General features: G+C 42.5%; 1 long non-coding RNA gene across 3 annotated transcripts in view; it reads right to left on the bottom strand.

The window, feature by feature from the left end:
• Nucleotides 1-668: 668 nt before the first annotated feature.
• Nucleotides 669-20,920, bottom strand: part of LOC120381417 — a 41,560-nt gene continuing 21,308 nt past the window's right edge. For all 3 annotated transcript variants that reach the window (XR_005588050.1, XR_005588051.1, XR_005588052.1), the window contains one exon: nucleotides 669-952. This is a non-coding gene — a long non-coding RNA (uncharacterized LOC120381417). The remainder of the gene's footprint in view (nucleotides 953-20,920) is intronic.

The raw sequence follows: 20,920 nt of genomic DNA, 5'->3' as shown, positions 1-20,920 counted from the left end.
TACTTGTGGACAAATATTGGGAAGGAAAAAAAGAAGGAAATATAATTGAGGTAGAATCCCCACCATTTTCAAAATGCAACCAGTGACTTTCAGGTATAATAAAAAATGGGTCAGAGTAAGAGCTATTTGTTACAAACAGACTGCAGTTTACTTTGCAAAGCACACTGATCATGGTTAACACCTTAGCCATTAGTAGAAAACATTACCCTTCGATTTGTAATTAAATCACAGGGATCTAAAACAACTCCATGTTAACAGCCAGCAATCCCTTTTATGAAAATCCCAAACATAAAGAATACTATTGTTTGCTGCACATGTGACAACTAGTCTGGTTTATATTAAGTTGAAGTTACTGCCATCTGGTGGGGAAAACAGTACTAAATCACAAAATAGTAAGGTTTAGTTTGTGCAAGAAAAAAAAAGAAACCTTTTAGAAGCAAATACCCTATATAGGAATTATTATGGGATTGATTTAAAAAGAATTTGAAAATGTATAGCAAAGTAGCCTGGCCTGCAAGAGGCAATTGGGCAAATGTATAATTGTGTGAAAGAAAATAAGCTAAAAATGCATAGGAAAAATCACTGTTATCCAAGTACCATACTAGCCACACTTTAAGCACAAAGTTAGAATATTTAATAATGCATAATATAGTTGTTTTTTCTTGGAGAGCCTTTCGTACCTTAGTTGGGTGTGAAATTTTTCTGTTTGCATATAGTATAGCATATTGTATTTTATGATAGAGGTGGTAATGTGCAAGTTGTTATATCCCTGCACAAACGTAGGCTGCCAAATCATCTGGTCTGGCCCTGTGCTCAGTGCTGCTGCATCGTTATTCAGAGATCTTGGGCAGAAGAGTGAGTCTGCTCCTTCATGAATCTTGAAATATACAGGGTTGTATTTCCAATTAGGCACAGCAGGCACATGCATAGGGGTGCTGGCGTTCTAGGATGCCTAAAAGTTAAAAGTGGGTTACAAGTTTCATTTTCCAAGGAAAACACGGAGGTCAGCTGTAGGCGGACGGTGTGTGTGTGCGTGTGTGTGCGCTGAAGATGCTGTGCCTAGGGGCACGTAAGGTGTAAATCTGACCCTAGAAATATACATGTATTGGTTGTTGTATGTTTTTTTAAGGAAGAGTCCCATAGGAATGGATTAGTCTTGTTATTTTTTTCTAACTTTCCAAAGCTGTTTGTGGTGCTTATAAAACAAATAAAATTAACAGGGTCCTTGTCCCAGGGAGCTAATAATCTAAATTAGAGGCAACATTGCAATAAATGACAAACAAAATGGAGATAGAGGTGGAGGATTAAAGTACTGGGATACCATGTACTTATTTTCACGTACCTATAGTTTTAGTACTGAGTTTTGCTCAGTTTACTGTATAATAATAGGGTGTCCAGAATTATTGGTAGTTATTATTTATATTACTACAGTGCTGAAAGACCCAAATCAAAATCGGGCCCCCTTTGTATATGTATCCAAGTAGATCTCTGCCTGAAGATGATTTTCTTCTAGTGGAGGACAGTGAAAGTGGATCTTTGCTATTAACCTGAGGAAGATTTTGAACTTTTCTGATCATGGCGTCAGGGAGACTGTCCTGACAAAGGCTGCCTTATACATCCACTGGGAAAAAAAGACTCCTATATACCTTTTCAACTGTATTTCTAGTACCAAGAGTTATGGGAAAGTTCAGGGAGAAACAAAGGTTTGATTACTCTTTTGCAGTTGGCCATAGTCATTAGACTGAGCATATGACTTTTGACCACTGACAACCAAACTGCCCTGTTAGCGCCATGCTGACAAGCTGACTTGTGAGAGGGTAGAGCTTTGTGGGTATTTAGTCAGTGAGCAGCTAGGTCAAATCCTTTTCGTTTCTCAGAACAATTGTAAGTGGAAATGATTTGTGATATGGAGCAAGCAGGGCCTACTTGATCCTTCTACCTGACCTGCAGAAGACCTGCTTAACTACCTTCTTCACCTGTCTGAGTCTAATGTAGAAATTAAACTTCATCCAGCTACACTTAGAGAGAAAAGGTGGGTGAGGTAATACCTTTTATTGGACCAACTTCTGTTGGTGAGAGAGAGATCAGCTTTCAAGCCACACACAGCTCTTTTTCTGGGAAAGGACGTGATGCTAGGAGTTTCTTTCCCAGACCTGAACAACAGCTTTGTATGGCTTGACAGTTTGTCTCTCTCGCTACCAGAAGTTGATCCAATAAAAGATATTACCTCACCCACCTTGTCTCTCTAACATCCTGAGATTGACTCAGCTATGACTACATTGCATCCTGCTACACTTAGCAGTTATCTCAGCCTTTTATGAATTACTGAAAAATAGACAGGTATCCTTGCAGTTCCTCCTCATCAGTTTAATTTGGGACTTGTGACTTTTGAAATCTAGTGTTTAAAAGCCCCACATTTATCATGGGATATTAATGTGGTTATGGTAAGGCTGATGAAGGCCTTTTCTGAGACACTTGGAACCTGTGAGTTCAAGTTTCATAAGTGGATATTAATTTTCCTGGTGGCACTAACTTAGTGATATCTGCTGATAGACAAAGCAAGTTTCAGGTTCTTGTGAATGATTCACCTTGTACCAAATTTGACATGCGTAAGGGGGAGCTACACGGTGACTAACTTCTGCTGTAATGAGCCCATTACCCTGACAACATTCTTTCCACAAGTTCATGCTCATTCCATCCTTTTCAGTGAATGAAATATTAGAATGTACATGAGGTTCTACTTCTACTGGACTAAAGCCCTTAGAGAGTCGACCAAACTTTTTGTTTCCTCGGACATCAATTCCCTGGGCAGTGGTGTCACTAAGAGGACTGTGTTGAAATAGTTGCCTGATTGCATTTTGCATTTTTGTGGCCTGTCTGGTCTAAATTAGAAGGACTCATTATGTCTGAGAGAGGCTGGGCTCTGCTTCCTGCCTCAAACAAATTTCCACTGCAGTCTTATACACAGCAGCTACATGGTGATAGTTCCATACACTTCATTTACAAAGTGCTTGCTTTGATTTAGCCTCTGTCTAGGAATCCTGCTGTGATCTCTGAACTGAAGAACCAGTTTCTGAAATAGGCAACCCCAAACTCCCACTCCTGATAGTTTTGTGTCTTTTGGGATGTCCCTCATTCTAGTTGGCCAAATATATGTTTTGTTTGTTTGTTTTTCTCTTTTTGACTCCTCTTAAAGGTATTCGATGGGTTAAATTTGGTGGTTTAGGAGGAGGTATATTACTTGTCCCTTTTATTGTGCATGTGTTTGTGTATCTCTGTCTATAAATAATATGGATACACATGCAATTTTATAAATGAATGTGTGTAACAAGCAGCAAAAAAACAACCAACCAACAATATGGAAAAGAATAATATATATATATATATATATATATATATATATATATATATATATATATATATATTATTCTTTTCTGACTCTTGCAATCAGTCAATCACTACCCAAAGTTATTTCAAAATTAATGATGCCAACAAAACAAAATATAAAGACACACACCACCTCAAAAATAATATATATATATTATTCTTTTCCATATTGTTGGTTGGTTGTGTATATATATATACATACACATACACACACACACACATACGCGCATTGGGCAGGTTTTTCACTCCTGGAGAGCTAAAAAGGCAAAGGGAAAAGCACAACCATAAAAATTGCAACAGGCAGCAATAACCCACCTACCAACAATATGAAAAAACTTTATAAAGTTATTTTTCATATTGTTGGTAGGTGGATTAAAAGTTTTTTCTTATTGTTGGTAGGTGGGTTATTGCTGCCTGTTGCAATTTTTATGGTTGTGCTTTTCCCTTTGCCTTTTTAGCTTCCCAGGAGTGAAAAACGTGCCCAACTGGTACTTTTACAGGGGAAATTATTTACCTTGTAATGCTTTTTAGAACAGCATACCACACATGATGTTCAGTCATCCCCGATCCCCCAGATTTTAGAGGAAAACTTTTTGAGGTGGTGTGTGTCTTTATATTTTGTTTTGTTGGCATCATTAATTTTGAAATAACTTTGGGTAGTGATTGACTGATTGCAAGACAAGTAAAGGCCTCTCAAAGAAACAATCAGGAACTTAGTGGAAGGTTTTAACAGCAGGGGTTATAATACTGGATGGTATGTGTCCACCAATTGTGGCTCACGCTCCCATTCACTGACCAAAAGAACCTTTAGAGTTTGCCGAACTCTCCGCAACTCAGGCCTGGTCTACGCTAGTCTGTTATTTCGGAATTAGCCGAGTTAATTTGGAAAAAAAAATGGTTCCGTCCACATGACCAAACCATTTTTTCGATTTAAAGGGCTCTTTAATCCGATTTCTGTACTCCATCTCTGTAAGTGGAGTAGCGCTTAAATCGAGATTGCAGTCCTAGGTTAAAGGTATTGTGGATGCAGTTCGACATTATTGGTCTCCAGGAGCTATCCCAGAATGCTCCCTTGTGACCGCTCTGCACAACACTCTGAACTCCGATGAACTAGCCAGGTGGGCAGGAAAAGCCCCAGGAACTTTTGAATTTCATTTCCTGTTTGGTCACCATCAGCACAGGTGACCATCAGCAAGTTCACCATCACAGGCGACCATGCAGAGTCCACTATCACAAGAGATCACGCCTTCCCGGATTCGCACACCAGCTCCAGCATGTTCCAAACGGGAGGTACTGGATCTCATCGCATGTTGGGGAAAAAAGTCTGTTATGGCAGAACTACATTTCAAAAAAAGGAACGCAAATACGTACGCTAAAGTTTCCAGGGCCATGACAGAAAGAGGCTATTCCAGGGACACAGAGCAGTGTCGTACAAAAATCAAGGAGCTCAGGCAAGCGTACCAAAAAACCAAGGAGGTGAATGGGTGATCTGGGTCACAGCCCCATACATTCCGTTTCTATCATGAGCTGCATGCAATTGTGGGGGGTGATGCCACCACTACCCCACCACTGTCCGTGGACACCTGCAGAGGGGGAGTTGCACGGAGCAAGGAGGAAGAGTCACTGGAGGACGAAGAGGAGGAGGAGGACAGTGCACAGGCAGCAAGTGGGGAATCCATTTTCCCCCCAGCCAGGAACTATTCTTAATGCTGGAGCCAATAGCCTCCCCCCACTCCTAAGGCGAGCTCCCGGACCATGACCCTGGAGAAGGTATTTCTGGTGAGTGAGAGCCTGATCGGAGCCACACAGTGCGGGGGGACCCAGCTGTGCTGGGCTGTTCATGTTTAGTTTAAAAGGATCATCCCTGCTCAGAGCCTCATCGGAGCCACGCAGTGGGTGCGGGGGGCGGGAGGGGTGTGGTGTGAAGCGATCATCCCAGACAGCCCACAGGCCCTCCTTTTATATGGCAAACCGACCAGGCATTGCTTGCTATGGGAAGCGGGGCCCAGCAGTTTGAAAGCATTGAAATGAATGTAGAAGAAGCAGAACCCTGCATGCCCCTAGGCTGCCTGCAAGCTGAATTCTGTTGCCCGGCCATGTATGATGGCTTACTCACACCAAAGTGTCCCCTTTGTTCTCTGAAATGTATCTTTTAAAATACTACCCTCCCTTTTTCTCCTCCCGCAGGTGCAAATGTTTCAACATGGTACATATCTACTCCGTCGCAGAGGCTGGTCCACTTTAGAAGGCGGAAAAAACAAACTGATAGGGCCCAGCTGAATGAGTGGAGGCAAACAATTGTGGAGTCCCGTAAAGCATTTCAGGAACACGAAGAGAGGAGGGACGCACGTGATGAGAGCAGGCAGGACGCTATGGTCAAGCTCACGGGGGAGCAAACTGACATGCTCCGCTGTATGGTGGATCTAATGTGGGAAAGGCAACAAGACCACAGACTTCCACTGCAGCCCCTGTATAACCTCCCTCCCTCCTCACCAAGTTCCATAGCCTCCTCACCCAGGCGCCCAAGAACACAAGGGGGGAGGCTATGGGGACCCACACAGTCAACCCCAGAGGATCGCCCATATACCAGAAAGCTGGCATATGCAAACTTTTGATTTGGTTTCTGGACTTGTCCTTCCCTCCTCCTCCACCCTCTTAACCCCCCTCCTCCCCCAGTCTACCTTATAATTGCTCTCAATGCGTTGTGCATCAAATAATAAAGAACAGTTTTTAAACAATTTTGACTTTATTTCTTTTCATATATATAGGGTGTGGGTAACTTCAAGAGAAACAAACGCAACTGTCACACCGTACCCTGGCCCGTCATGAAACTGGCTTTCAAAGCTTCTCTGATGCACAGCACGCCCTGCTGCGCTCTTCTAATCGCCCTGTTGTCTGGCTGTGCGAAATTGGCCACCAGGCCAATAAATGTCTCCCCCTTACTCTCACAGATATTGTGGAGCACACAGCAAGCAGCAATTACAATTGAAATATTGGTTGTGCTGAGATCTAACTGAGTCAGTAAACTGTGCCAGTGAGCTTTTAAACGTCCAAAAGCACATTCTACCACCATTCTGTACTTGCTCAGCCTATAGTTGAACTGCTCCTTACTACTGTCCAGGGTGCCTGTGTACAGCTTCATGAGCCATGGCATTAAGGGGTAGGCTGGGTCCCTGAGGATAACTATAGGCATTTCAACATCCCCAACAGTAATTTTCTGGTCTGGGAAGTAAGTGCCTTCCTGCAGCTGTTCAAACAGACCAGAGTTCCTGAAGATACGAGCATCATGCACCTTTCCCAGCCATCCCACATTGATGTCAGTGAAACGTCCCTTGTGATCCACCAGTGCTGGCAGCACCATGGAAAAGTACCCATTGCGGTTTATGTACTGGCCGCCCCGGTGTTCTGGGGCCAAGACAGTGATAGGTGTTCTGTCTATCGCCCCGCTGGAGTTAGGGAACCCCAGCACATTAAAGCCATCTACAAAGGTCTGCATATTTCCCAAAATCACTACCCTTGATAGCAGCTGGTCAATGATTGTGTTGGCTATTTGCAGCACAGCAGCCTCTGCAGTAGATTTGCCCACTCCAAACTGATCCCCGACTGACCGGTAGCTGTCGGGCATTGCAAGCTATCAGAGTGCTATTGCCACTCGCTTCTCAATGGTCAGGGCTGCTCTCATTCTGGTGTCTTAGCTCTTCAGGGCAGTGGACAGCAAGTTCCATGAAAATGGCTCTATGCATATGAAAGTTTGACAGCCACTGGGAATCATCTCAGACCTGCAACACTCTGCAGTCCCAACAGTCTGTGCTTGTTTCCCGGGCCCAGAATTGGCGTTCCACAGCATGAACCTGGCCCAATGCCACCATGATCTCCCAATCGCCACATGCCGTGCTTCTAGGAACGTCTATGTCCATGTCCTCATCAGTATAGTAATTGCATTGTCGTCGCTTCCTCGCCTGGTTTTGCAGGTACTGCACATACTGCTGGATAATGCGTGAGGTATTTACAATGGTCAAAACTGCAGCGGAGGTCTGAGTGGGCTCCATGATTGCCACGCTATGGTGCCTGCATGGGTAATCCCGGAAAAAGGTTGCGAAACTAGGAGGCCTGCTTGGTTTAAGATGGCTGATAAAAGGCGGCAAATGGTTGTCTTCTGTAGCTCGGGAAGCTCGATAGAGCTGCAAGAGTGGGAGAGCAGAATTTGCAGAAGAAGTGTGAGCAGAGTTTGCAGTGGAAGCTGTACGTCTCAGGTCACGATGGCCAAAAAACGGCAGGGAATTGTTGCTGTCTATAACTTCCACGGGAGCCCAGGACCGACAACATGGAAAAAGTGGCGGAACCTGTGCGGCTCGGTTCACGATGGCCGAAAAACGATGGGGAATTGTTGCCTTCTGTAGCTTGCACACAAGCCCAGGAGAGACAACATGGAAAAATTAAGTAGCGATGCAAGAGCAGGAGAGCAGAATTTGCGGCAGAAGCTGTGCTGCTTGGTTCACGGTAGCCGAAAAAAGGCGGGAAATGGTTAGATAAAAGAGTAGATAGAAAGACGAGAGGACATGCGAGGTGGATTCATAGTATCAAGAGACAGGCGGTGCACTGTACTGCACCGTCTGCTGGCAGTATGGCATCTGCTGTAGCTTTCACGGAGGGAGGAGCGAGTGACGGCACACACCCAGCAACACCCACGAGAATGTTTTTGCCCCATCATGAACTGGGAGTTTAACCCACAATTCCAATGGGTGGCGGTGATATACACCCATGTCTTCCAGGAAATATAGCAATTTTAAATAATGGCTCATTGCATTTAGGGCTCTGAATCATCATAAAGATGTTGTGGTTTAGGTCAACACAACATAGCTGTATGAGCATGGACTTCTGTGGCAAGCTATAGTGAAAGGCATTATTAATTTGGTTTTGAAGTGTAATCTTCAAAGTCAACATGATTATGCAAATCTTTAACTCCAGTAGTACTATTAATTCTCTCCCAAATGAATATATTTTCTCATTTAATTATGTAGCACACCTGACCCATTGGTATATACTAGAGGTGGTATTGTACCACTCAAGAATCATCTGTGTAATTAGTATTGACCCTGCATTGTGGCTTTCATCATCTAGACCTAGATTGATTCCCCCACCCCCCTAACTATATATCACTAAAAGACAAAATCCCATAAACAGAGTTATATCTTAGGTTTAAAGGCTGAGATACTTTAAAACAAATATAAACAGACAGCTGTCTGTTGGCTAAACAATTGAGGAAGTCCAAAAGTTATATCTATGCATCCTAACTTGGATCTAAAGCAAAGTGTATGAAAAATTATAGCATTGTTATCATTCTGCCTATTTTTGATGAAAACCTAACCTTGTATGGAGGCCTGCTATCATGAAAATTTGCAAATCTGAAGGGATGTACATATGGAAGAATGACAAAATTCAGGATAATTGTAAGGGAGGCAAAGAAGGAGTTTCTAATTGGAGTACTAAATTTTGCTGTCCTTATATCAAGCAAAATCCACATTTATTCAGTTAGAGTTTTGCTTAAATAATGGCTAAAGAATTTGACTCAGAGTAAATACATTCTGGTTCTTAGAATTCCACATGCAGTTTCAACTGAATATTATATTCATTCCTTGTACGAAACTGTAACATAATGTTGCTGTGCATTTTTAGACAGTTGCCACTTTCTGTCCTACATGTGGTTGCATATTAGTGGTGGGGGAAATGATTCCTCTATAAGTAAAGTCTATGAAGTAATTTGGGCTCCTTTGGGATGAAATGAGCCAATTCAATGTAAGATGTTTCACTTTTTAAATGTTCAAACTCTTGTTTGCTTATCTTACAACAAAAATAGATGCATGTCCTGTGAGTATACAGACAAGGTGGGTGTGGTAATATCTTTTATTCCTTAGGTCTGAGGTAGAGCTCTGTGTAGCTCGAAAGCTTGATTCTCTCTCTCCAACAGAAATTGGTCCAAAAAAGACAATACCTCACCCATCTTATATCTCTAATATCCTGGGACTCATATGGCTACAACACTGGATTTATTCCCTTAGAATATGTGCTAACTACTTATGCTAAACAATCCATTCCATCTTGCTTTTAGCTCTTACACTCGGAGTATCTTTTGCAGACTTAAAGAGCTCTACGTGGCACAAAAACTTATTATTTTACCACAGAAGTTGGTCCAATAAAAAATAATTATCTCACCCACCTTGTCTTTCAGAGTTAAGATATGTTATTCAGCTTTATGGGTTAGTGTTTATTGGCCTTTCACCTCTGAGAGTGTAAGCTCAATGCTTGATTGACACCACAGGCATTTGCCCCTAAAATAAGTATCTTTTTCCACATCACAAGACTTTAAACTTTACAGTTGGATCTGGATCATGTTATGTGCTCAGCTGAGTACCTTCTACTCCCATTGATCTTCTAAGACTACTCAGCAATTCACAGTTAAGCCCCTTGATAATTTCTGAATGAATCAGGAGAATGAGGCCTGGTCTACACTACGAGTTTATCTCGAATTTAGCAGCGTTATATCGAATTAACCCTGCACCCGTCCACACAACGAAGCCCTTTACTTCGCTATAAAGGGCTCTTAATATCGATATCTGTACTCCTCCTCGATGAGGGGAGTAGCACTGAAATCGGCATTGCCATTTCAAATTAGGGCTAGTGTGGCCGCAATTCGACGGTTTTGGCGTCCGGGAGCTATCCCACAGTGCACCATTGTGACCGCTCTGGACAGCAATCTGAACTCGGATGCACTGACCAGGTAGACAGGAAAAGCCCCATGAACTGTTGAATTTTATTTCCTGTTTGCCCAACGTGGAGCGCTGATCAGCACAGGTGACCATGCAGTCCCAGAATCAAAAAAGAGCTCCAGCATGGACCGTACGGGAGATACTGAATCTGATCTCTGTATGGGGAGATGAATCTGTTCTATCAGAACTCCGTTCCAAAAGATGAAATGCCAAAACATTTGAAAAAAATCTCCAAGGCCATGATGGACAGAGGCCACAACAGGGACTCAACACAGTGCTGCGTGAAACTTAAGGAGCTGAGACAAGCGTACCAGAAAGCCAAAGAATCAAATGGACGCTCATGGAGGGAGGGGCTACTGACGACTGTAGCTATCCCACAGTTCCTGCACTCTTCGAAAACCATTTGAATTCAGTGCTGAGCTCCCAAAGCCGGAAGGGTCAAAAACATTGTTGCGGGTGGTTCAGGGTATATGTCGTCATCCGTCTCCCCCCTCTGTGAATTCAAAGGGGAAAAAAATCGTTTCTCGCCTTTTTTCAATTTCACCGTATGTCTGCTGGATGCTGCTGGTAGACGCAGTGCTACACAGCAGCATCCCCTTGCCTTGTCTTGCGGACGGCAGACGGTACAGTATGACTGGTATCCATCATTGTCATCCTGTGGGTGGTCCTGTCTGGCCTCGGTGAGGTCGGCCAGGGGCACCTGGGCAAAAATGGGAATGACTCCAGGTCATTCTCTTCAAGTTTTGTCTATTGGAGATTCAGTCCTGCCTGGAATATCATGGCAGCTGGAGGCTTCTTCCTCAGGCTGCTCTCCCAGTCAGCAGCACCACGCAGTTGCACCTACCCCAGCCTACTCCTTGCTACCAGGGCTCACAATCAGATACTTAGACCTCTACATTTTGCTGCAAATAAAAGAATTAAGCTGCCATTTAGAACTGTCCCCCAACATACATATCCTAGGACATGTAGTATTTTACCAGTGTCAACCAAAGGCTCACACACTCTACTTCACTGTAAGCCAATCGCCCTCCCCTCCACCCTTTTATCTCTGCTTGCAGAGGCAATAAAGTCAGTGTTGTTTCTTATTCATGCATTCTTTATTACTTCATCACACAAATGGGGGGATAACTGCCACGATAGCCCAGGAGGGATGGGGGAGGAGGGAAGCAACGGGTGGGGTTGTTGCAGGAGCACCCTCTAGAATGGCATGCAGCTCATCATTTCTGCAGGATGTCTGGGGCTCTGACCTGGAGCGGCTGTTTGCCTATCTGGTTCTTTAGTAGGCTTGCCTGATATTCTAGGCAGGACTGATTCTCCATTAGACAAAACTTAAAGAAGAGAATGACCTGGGGAGTCATTCCCATTTTTGTCCAGGCGCCCCCGACCGACCTCACCGAGGCCAGCCAGGAGCACCCATGACAGCAGCGGACGGTACAGTATGACTGGTAATCGTCTTTGTGAACTTGCAAAGCAGCAGACGGTACAGTAGGGCTGGTAACCATCTTTGCTAACTTGCAAAGGCAAGGGGATGCTGCTGTGTAGCACTGCAGTACCGCATTTGTCAGCAGCATCCAGTAGACATACGGTGACAGTGAAAAAAGGCTGAAGGGGCTCCATGGTTGCCGTGCTATGGTGCCTGCTCGGGCAATCCAGGGAAAAGGGTGCAAAATGATTGTCTGCCGTTGCTTTCACGGAGGGAGAATTGACTGACGACATTTACCCATAACCACTCGGAACAAATTTTTGGCCCCATCAGGTATTGGGATCTCAACCCAGAATTCCAATGGGGGGGGGAAGACTGCGGGAACTATGGGATAGCTACCCACAGTGCAACGCTCTGGAAGTTGACGCTAGCCTCGGTACATGGACGCACATCGCCGAATTAATGTGCTTAGTGTGGCCGCATGCACTCGACTTTGTTTCCAAAAATCGATTTCTGTAAAATCTGAATAATCCCGTAGTGTAGACATACCCTGAGTGTTACAAGTCAGAACTAGATGCATGGGCATAATTTAAGCCTGCAAAATGCTTGCCTTTTTTTTACTTCTTATTATTACTGCTACTTTTACTTCATTATTTGTATTACTATAGTAACTAGGAGCACTAGCCATGAACTAGGACCCATTGTGCTGGGTCCTGTGTGTAAACAGAACAAAAAAGATAGCCCCTATCTCAAAGAATTACAATTTACATATGAGACAAGAGGCAACATTTAGATACAGACGGGGAGAACAAAGAAACAATGAGAAAACATTGGTCAGCATGATAGGCCATGGTCTCAGCATGCCAGCAGCCTGTTGTCAAGTTTTTTGTAGGCATAACAAAAAAGGTGAGTTAAGAAAGGTTTCAAAGGAAGATAATAAGGTAGCTTTAAATTGTAGACATTTACAGGGAACACATCCCAAGCATGAGTGACAGCATGGGAGAAGTCATGAATGTGCTGTTTTGAAAATTTAACAAGTGGGAGATATAGACTGAAATCATGGGCCATCAAAGTTGGGAGTCAACATCTTGATAGTGAATAAAGAATGATAGGTATGGTGAGCATAGGCCATGAAGGGCCTTGAAGGAGAAAACAAGTAGCTTATTGATAACCATAGAGCCAGTGGAGAGATGGAAATAAAGGGATGGCATGGTTAAAACAAAATGATCTTTGCAACAGTATCTGAATGGATTTGAATAGAGCAAGACTGCATTTTTCAAGACCAGAGAAAAGGATGTTGCAGAAATTGAGATATGGGATGATGAGAGCCTAGCCAACAGCTTTAGCTGTGTGAATGGAAAGATAAAACCATATCTTAGAGATCTTACACAGAAGGAATCTGCAAGATTTAGACAGTCTGGATATTAGGACTTAGAGAGAGGTCCGAGTTGAAGATGACACACAGCTTACAGGCCTAAGTGACAGGCTGGGAGGTGATGGTGGATCAAGAAAGGAGGGTTTGTGGGGAGATGCCTACAAGCTCTGTTGTAGCCATGATGAGCTTGGGCTGGTGGCAAGACATCAACGAGGGAATGTCAGAAAGATTTTATTTTGGACAGAAGAAGGCGGGTCTAGAATAGGGAGGTAGATCTGTGATTTGTGTTTATGGATGAGATTACTCAGAGATAAGATGTAGAAGGAGACCAAGGACACAGCCTTGTAGAACCACCACAGAAAGTTAGAGAGGGGATGAGGATCGTCCAAAGGGCACGCTGAAGGAGTGTTTAGAGAAACAGGAGGAGAACCAGGAGAGGACAAAGTCACAGAAGTTAACTGAAGGGCAGGATTTCAAGAAGAACATGGTTGATGGTGTTGAAGGTGGCTGACAGGTCAAGGAGGATGAGGCTTGAATACTAGTTCTGAGATTTAATAGGGAAGAGGTCTGTAGAGACTTTGACAACAGTGGTTTCAGTGGAAGCCAAGGGGCAGAAGCCAGATTGGAGACAGCCTAGAATGAAATTGGAGGAGAAGAACTCCAGATTGCAAACAGTGCACACAATGAGCTTAGAGATGAAAGGAAGAAGGGAGATGGGAAGGTAATTGGAAGGGTAAGTAGGGTCAAGGATGGATTTTTTTTTAAGATGGGAAAAACTACAACATGTTTGTACTGTGGGGGGGACAGGAAAGTAAGAGGATAAGGAGAAGAATTAGGGAGATAATGAGAGTGGACATAAGGGTGAACAAGAGATGGGATGGGGTCACTGAGGAAAATAGAGGGGTTAGAGGAGGAGAGTAATCAAGGAACATCTGCTTCTGTGACAGAGAGAAGATGAAGAGAGAAGGGGAAAAGGAAGGCAAGCCACGAGGAGGAGGAAGTCAGTGCTGTTATTTGTTCACTTTCTGAATACCAAATTCTGAATGCTAACTTAAATTTTTTAAAAAAATTACTGTGGGGTAGTATGAATATGTAAGTTACAAGATGGCCACTTGTTTGTGTGTTTTGCATAGATTTTTGTGTGTGCGTTTTGAGTGCTACTGTGTCTTTAACATTGTTAACTTTTATTGATGCACTTGGGGGCATAGTGGAGTTTAAAAAATTTCTAGTAACATATCAGATTCATCAAGATTTGTGTAAGTCATGATGTCCGTATGCTGGTGAAATAACAACGCCTTCTTTATAACAGTATGATCTAGAATTATTTTGAAGTCTGAACTGCAGTAGGTAAAAGTCCTTCCATAAGAGTGGATGTTGTGGTGGAGTGACTTGCTGCTTCTGAAAAAGAGATTGATAAAATATTGACTAACAAGACATGGAAATAAGACAATAAGATGAGGGCCACTAGGCTGTGGCAATCTGATTTCAAGTGGGAACAGAATCAGGTGGACAATCTAGCAGTCCTATTCACAAATTATTTTGTTGAGTTGCTAGGTCAGCCAGTCCGCTCTGTATATGTTATCTGTGTAGTTACCTAGTGGTCTAGTTTATTTGACCCTTTCAAATTAAGTGTGAAATAATATTTTTTTCAAGAAGTTAAACAATGTAGATATAGCTGTCTTCAGTTATTGGAAGAACACACCTGATAGGCCCAAAGAACATCTCTTATAGGAAAGCAGTTTGAATTCTCTCCATTTGTTCTCTCAGCTACACAGATTGATGGTTGAACAGTACAAATCTGAGATGTATCTACTGATGGTATTTTGAAGAGTGGTCATACATGTTAAACATTCAGTGTAATGAGGTTTGCCTTTTTTATTCTTTTCTGACAAGAAGATGCTTGGGTCTCCCAAGAATGGGAAAAGTTCTGGTTCCATGTAACAAATACTCCTTTTTGACCCAGTCTCAGACAAATATATCCCCAAGTATGGAATTCCCAGCAGCAGCAAATGCAAATGACATGACACTTTTTATGAATTCATCCCCCTTATGTATGAAGAGATTCTTCAACAAAGGGTTTAAGAAATAACCCAAAGTACTTCAGGTATGTAGAGAAGATCCCTGCAACCACAATTAGTTCTCAAAGGAAGTAATTGGAGCCCTATGGTGGTTTTATTACCTTGGCTGTAATTGTTGGTTCAGTGTTGAGGGTATTAGGGTACGTCTACAATACCTGCCGGATTGGGGATCGATTTATCGGGTGTAGTGTAGACATGATAAATGGATCCCCAATCGCTCTCCCGTCGACTGCTGAACTCCAGCTTGGTGAGATGCGGAGGCAAAGTCGACGGGGGAGCCGTGGCAATTGACCCCGCACCGGGAGGACGTGATGTAAGTTGAACTAAAATACGTCGACTTCAGCTACACTATTCTCGTAGCTGAAGTTACGTCTCTTAGGTCGATACCCCACCCAGTGTAGACCAGGCTTTAGTAAAGCCCCAATGGGCTCTATTTTCCAGAAGGTTCCCAAAGCTCAGTAGCACAGGGGATTTACACCCCAAAACTGGAAATATGCAGAGACCACATTGAAGAAAGTGTGAATTGAAAGATGTGTGAATCAGTGAATCAGTTGGGTGAAACACTAATTTTTTATTAGAGCTTGTGTCCATGTACTGTGACATGATACACCATTTAGCTGGGATTTTTTCACGTTTCCTTAAAGAGATGGCCCTGGTGATTTCAGGAGTCGGAGTTATGACACTGAATAACATGAAAAGAAGTCACACTGGTCTCAAGATATGGATTAAAGCCATTCACTAGTTGAATATGCTGCATGTTCAGCCTATTCTTTGTCTATTGGGATCTTCTGCAGCTGAATCAGACATCAGTTCTGTTTTAGTTCTCACTGTCCTTCATCTTTCTCTGACTTTTAGTCCACACAGTTATGGCAAATGTTGTTTAAAGGAGCTTGTTAAAACACATAGGAAACATAGACTGCCTTTGAAACAACTATTGGGGATATGATGGTCATCTAAAGCTGATTGTATTAAAGCTTTGAGGAGAGGATACAACACAGTTCAGTCCAGAATAGCTCAGCGCGCAGATGAGACACCACTGGAATTTAAAATGGGTCATTTTATTCTAGATGAAAGCTGAGAAAACTTGAAACTGCAGTGATGACAGTGGTGCAGGATACTGCTCTGTAAAGAATGAAGTATTTCAGCAAACACGGCAGTCAGGTACTTGCGCACCAAGTACTTGAAGTCGAAGCATAGCGACTTGTTTGTGATATGCAAATCTCAGAAATAGAATTGCATCAAGAATTAGCATGTGGGATGATCACTCACTCCTGAAGTGGTTCTTTGAAGTTCAAAATAACATCATCATTCATAGACTCAACTCAATATGTGGCCAAATTGTCAAAGTTACAGAGAAGAAGCTTAAGTACTTAAATGCCCCCAATTACCATAGTGTCTGAGTACCTCCCAATCTTTACAGCATTTATCCTCACAACACCCCTGTGAGGTAGGACAAGTCTGTTATCTCCATTTTACCCGCTAATTTTTCCCTGTGGGTGCTCCAGCCTTACAGCACCCACAGAGTCACCGTCTATGCCAATGTAGGTGGTGGGGGGAGGGGAAAGAAAGTCAAAAGCATGATGCCACTATCTCCTATTTTATATCCTCAGTCCATATGCCTGGAAAACACTAGCCTAGAAATGTTCTGGTCGTCTTCGCTGAATCACAGAGTTGAGCAGTCCCCCACTGTGTGATGCTTGTGCAACTCTCGTACAGAATTGTAGATCCCTTGTGTACAACTCCCTTGCTGATTAATGGTCATTTAAAACCTATCTGGGTGTGGATCACCTCCTTTGTTGTTACTGGAGAGGGAGCAGTGGGAGGCTCCCAAATTTACAACATATTTCAGTAACAAAGATACATCAAAATCTCATAACTTTATACACACTAATGATATACATATTGGACAGAACAGTGAATGTGATAGGTTGGCCCCCTTTAAGATGCCACCTGATGTGTTGGGATACCACTGGGCCCTCCTGTTCTGCTGGCCTGGACCATCTTTTTACCTGTCTTGCTGAGCCAGGCTCTTAAGACTCCTCCAGCACACACACAGGCAGGGCCACTCCCAACTGCAGAATGAGACAGACACTGAGATCAGCTCTGAGAAGACTCTGCTTAAGGGACTTGCCCCAGCACTCAGGTGTCCACCTCCCTTAGAGTGCAGACCCAATGGTATATTGTCTCGTGCTGTAGAGAATTCTATACAACGCAAGCTCATAAATTCACCCCCTCCCTCAATGTGGAGGAAGATAGGCACAACTTCTTGCCCTCCCCCCACAGTTAGAAATGACAGAAACTGGGTTTAATAATAAACAAAACAAAATTTATTAACTATAAAAGGTAGATTTTAAGTGGTAGAGAGATCACAAACAGAGCAAAGCATATTACTATGCAGATAAAACACACACAAACTAAGCCTGTTTCACTAAAGAAATTGGTTACAAATAGTAATTTTTCACCCTAGATATTATTACAGGAAGACTGCAGAAAGTCTTGAAAGGCGGCTGCACTGGTCTGCAGCTTGAGACCTCAGGTATTATTACTCACAAGCTATACGCCCTTACAGCTTGGGCTCAACCCTTCTCCCCCCAGTTCAGCTCTTGCTTCCAGGTGTTTTTCAGTGTCTCATTGGGTGGGGAGGCAGAGGAGAACCACAGTGATGTCACTCCCCTGCCTTATATAGCTCTTTTGTAAGGCAGGAACCCTTTGTCTTCCAGTGGAAAAACACTGGCAGTCCAAAAGGGGAGGAAAGGTGTCCCGTACCAGGTAACTCAGACACATGTCTATGCAGCGCTGTGGCAGCCATTACTCGTGGGCTGTCTCGAGCGTCCACAGGAAGACCAAGATCCTTTACAGTCCATTGTCTTTGCTAATGGGCCAGTAACACTGTCTAGCTTTCTCATTGTTGTATCTGAAGTGCTAGTTGAGAATGGCGCCCAAAGTAACTCATTTGAAATACACATACATAGTCAATATTCCTAACTTCAGATACAGAAATGATACAGGTATACAGATTGGATAATTACATTCAGTAAATCATAACCTTTCCAATGATATCTTAAATGAGATATCTTGCATAGAGTACATCTCAGTTATGTCATATCTGGGTTTCAGCAGATCATGACTTTTCATATATCATCTTACATGGAATGCTTTGTTTAAAATATGACATAATTATATGACATGGGTGAATATGGGTGTCCTAGGGTGCTGCTTTGAGATAGCCTATCTCAAATAAATGTTTGTTTTCTGTGATGAGTTTTGTGACCCATGATGAATCAACAAAATGGAAACTAGCAACTTTCACTCTTGTAGAAGCTGTGTAAGATGGAAAGCTTTTTTCAGTAATTGAAAGCTACTTTGGATTACTTGTTTCACACTTATTATATTTACAAAATATAATACTAGAAATATTAGGTGAACACATGAATCCGCTGTAAAACTAGTTTGACAGCTGAGTCAATTTATAATTATTATTGACTTGAGTATTTCAAGTTGCCTAGTGCAATTTTCCCTGAAGCAATTTAGTTATGGATAATACTGATAGTTATGAAATTAGATACTGTGACAAAGTTCCTCCTCTACCTTGGTGGGTCCTGCACTTATTGGCAGCTTTGCTCACCTCAGTGATCTTCCCCTCTGGTGGAACCCACAGTCTGGGTCAACTTCACCTGTGTCTGATCAGGAGTTGGGAGGTTTGGGGGGAACCTGGGCCCGCCCTCTAATCTGGGTTCCAGCCCAGGGCCCTGTGGATCGCACCTGTCTATGGTGCCTCCTGTAACAGCTGCATGCCAGCCACAACTCCCTGGGCTACTTCCCCATGGCCTCCTCCAAATACCTTCTTTATCCTTACCACAGGACCTTCCTCCTGGTGTCTGATAATGCTTGTACTCCTCAATCCTCCAGCAGTTCACTCTCAGCTCTTTGCGCCTCTTGCTCCCAGCTCCTCACACACAAATCTCACTGACTAACTGGGAGGCTTTTAACTAGTTCCAGCCAGCCCTTGATTGGCTTCAGGTGTCCCAGTCAATGTAGCTATCTCCACTGCCTTCTAGAAAGATCTTAATTGGCCCCAGGTGTCTTGATTAACCTGGAGCAACTGCCATTTGGTTACCATGGTACCAGGGATTTGTGTAGCCTGGGGATAACATACCTGTTCCTCACTACTTTACTGTAGCCATCTGGCCTTGCCCCATCACAATACATTTGAAATTTTAACTCATTGCATGTAATATGTATCAACATGTTTTCAGCATTGTGTATAAGTTGTAAGGAGCAAGCTCTCTGGGGTCTTTATAATAAATAATAAGTTGCAGTTACTTAAAAAGAAGTGACCCTCTTCCAAGAAGTCCAAGAATTCTCATTTGTCTTGTGTCCTAAACATTGTATATAAGGATATTCCTTTGGTGGAGCAACTCAAGTGGATTTCTGCAGTTGTAGGGATACCAAAGCACTATCAGCTCCTATTAGAGTTGTGGAAAAAAAATTTAGCTGAATAGTTTATTTGCTGAAAACTGCAGTTTCAGTATGACTGAAACAATTTACGAATTTACCAAATAGTTTCAGACAAAAAAAATAGTAGCTTGGGTTAGATTTACCCAGGTCTTCCCCAGTTCCAGGTGGGCACCCTGAACATCAGACTATTGGCTTTTCTGGGATGGGCTTTCTGTCTTTCCTGTTAAAACTGTTCCACTTTGTATAAAATACTTGAATAGTGACTGGGCCAGCAAGAGCGTGAGAGTGATTCTATGGCCTGGGAGTCAGGGCATCTGCGTGGGAGACCTTTAAGTCCTTGCTCCAGAGTAGGGGTTTGAACCTCACTGGATCTCCTACATTCCAGGTGTGTCTCCTAATAACTAGGCTCTCAGGTATAAAGAGGGCTTCTCCTTCTCATCTGGTTTTGTGAATCCAGCCCTTTATTTCCTTTGTTTTTATTTTTTAAAAGTTAAATATGCCCAAAAATGAAACATTTCATTTGACCTAAAACAAAATTTGTGTTGACATTTTCAGTTTGCTGAAAATTTTCAGAATTGGTTTGGGGTTTTTAGAACCGCCAGTGAACCAGAAAGTATCAGCTGTAGCTCCTTTAGCCTTCAAGATCTGAACAGTGAGAAGGAAGTGATACTGTGTACAATGAAAGGAGGTGCCTACCTATGAATGCTAAGGCTCTTTGGCGCTATGCAGGAATTCTAACCTAACAACTCTGCCAGCTTCAGAGCATTGTTTTAACCACTTGTTCAGTTCTGTAATTCAGCAAAACCTATCTACTTTGCATAATTTGACCTGGCTACTGTACATGGAGGTATGTAAAGTGTTCCCTCTTTCAGGCGTGAATCGGTTGGAAACTAATGTAAGAACTTTATGGAAGTTATATTTCCTTGGGCCCTAGGGATTTGATCAAAGAAAGCTTTTGCTACAAGTTTAAAAGCTAATCAGACATATAAGTTTATAACTAGAAGGGAAAGATTTATAAAATCTTTTCCCTAGATATTTGGCAGTTTTCATGTGCTCAATAAAACAAAATAACATATCAAAATAATATTTAAAAATATATAATACTTAAACTGCCAAAAATGTAATAATTCTATGTAATCAAATTCAGATATTTTTCTACTTGCTTCTCTAAGCTTTCCATTTTCTCATAATTCTCTTAAAAAAAGAAATAATCCCATTTATATTAGCTGTGTTTTGGAGTGTTTATTTTATATGGCCCTGTACCTGTGGTGAAAAGGAGGATAAAGAGAGCTTTATTTTCTACATACAAATGTTTTCTTAGCTTTAAGAGTTTATATAAACAAGTTTTTTTTAGTGTTTGTAATATATTCCAAAATATAAATTTTTTGAAAAACCCTGCTCCAAATTTCAAATAAGTCTTTCCTCATTAAGC

This window comes from Mauremys reevesii, linkage group 1, assembly GCF_016161935.1.
Source record: "Mauremys reevesii isolate NIE-2019 linkage group 1, ASM1616193v1, whole genome shotgun sequence".
In the NCBI taxonomy this organism is placed as follows: domain Eukaryota; kingdom Metazoa; phylum Chordata; order Testudines; family Geoemydidae; genus Mauremys; species Mauremys reevesii.
Note: the sequence above shows the minus strand (reverse complement) of the source record. Positions and strands in the feature narration are given on the sequence as shown.